The sequence below is a fragment of the Hevea brasiliensis genome, chromosome 5, assembly GCF_030052815.1.
Source record: "Hevea brasiliensis isolate MT/VB/25A 57/8 chromosome 5, ASM3005281v1, whole genome shotgun sequence".
Classification (NCBI taxonomy): domain Eukaryota; kingdom Viridiplantae; phylum Streptophyta; class Magnoliopsida; order Malpighiales; family Euphorbiaceae; genus Hevea; species Hevea brasiliensis.
In genome coordinates this window covers 88,332,943-88,334,209 of record NC_079497.1, presented here as the reverse complement: position 1 = coordinate 88,334,209, position 1,267 = coordinate 88,332,943, and the positions used below count along the sequence as shown (strand labels likewise).

Genomic DNA, 1,267 nt, shown 5'->3' with positions numbered 1-1,267 from the left:
TGGTTGACTTGGTAGTTTTCCAAAAGACTTGGCACTTGAGGAAGATGCTTGTTGTGCAATCTGATTTTCCAAAGATTCATTATGTGTTTGCATCTGTTCTAGCCTTGCTTTCATCTCTCTCATCTCCTCATAATGCTTATATACGTTAGCAAGAATTTGTTGCAATAAAGCTTGATGGTGGAATTTTGTTCTTCTTTGTTTTGGTGGAGGATTCATATTTTTCTCTTGAAAATTAGGCAATGGTTGCCTATTTTCTTGATATGGAACTCCTTGTTCTTGTATTGTGGTTGAAAATTCTTATTTGGAACTTGACTTTGCTGATTTCCCCATGAAAAGTTGGGATGATTCCTCCAATTTGGATTATAAGTTTGAGAATAAGAATTCCCCATATGTTTGTTTCCATAATTACCAACATATGCTGCTTGTTCTCCATAATCTACTCCACAGCTGGTAGTTTCCTCTGCATAAGCCACTTGTTGTGAACTTCCAGATGATGATGTTGAACTAACCAACATACTCAAGTCTTCCATCTTCTTAGCCAAAACATTAGTAAGTGCATCAAACTTTGCATTAATCATATTGAATGGATCAAGATCATACATTCCAGCAGCTTGCCTTTTCTGAGTTGGAGCTAGTCCTCTTGGACTACTCCAAAGATGAGTATTCTTTGCAATTTTCTCCAATAGCTCATAAGCTTCATCTTCATGCTTCATAATAAATTCTCCTCCTGTTTGAGCATCAATAATTCCTCTAATTGCAGGAGTGACATTTGTGTAAAAATTCTGGTTTATCATCCATTTCGGAATGGCATGATGTGGGCATAGTCTCTCTAATTCCTTCCATCTCATCCATGATTCATAAAGAGTTTCATCCTCTCTTGGTCTGAAAGCTGTCATTTGATTCCTCAATTCTTGAGTTTTTCCAGGTGGAAAATATTGTGCAAGAAATGCATCAGTGAGTTGCTCCCAATTTGTAATGGAGTTGTGAGGTAAAGAGTCAAGCCAATCCAATGCTCTATCTTTCAAAGAGAATGGGAATAGCTTCAATCTTGCTGCATCATCAGACACTCCAGGTTGTTTTTGCATGTCACAGATCATAGCAAACTTCTTCAGGTGTGTGTATGGATTTTCAGAAGGATGTCCTCCAAATTGAGAATTTTGAATCATTTGAAGAACTCCAAAATCCATCTTGTAGCTATTTGCATCAATTCTTGGTCTTGCTATGCTCTCTCTCAAGTCATCAAAATGTGGAAAAGCATGATCCATCA

At 37.3% G+C, this 1,267-nt stretch overlaps 1 non-coding gene across 1 annotated transcript; it reads left to right on the top strand.

Annotated features, from left to right (window-relative positions):
* Positions 1-804: 804 nt before the first annotated feature.
* On the top strand, positions 805-911 carry LOC131180355 (small nucleolar RNA R71). Its single transcript, XR_009149131.1, has one exon. It is a non-coding gene; the product is annotated as a small nucleolar RNA R71 (small nucleolar RNA).
* Positions 912-1,267: the final 356 nt, after the last annotated feature.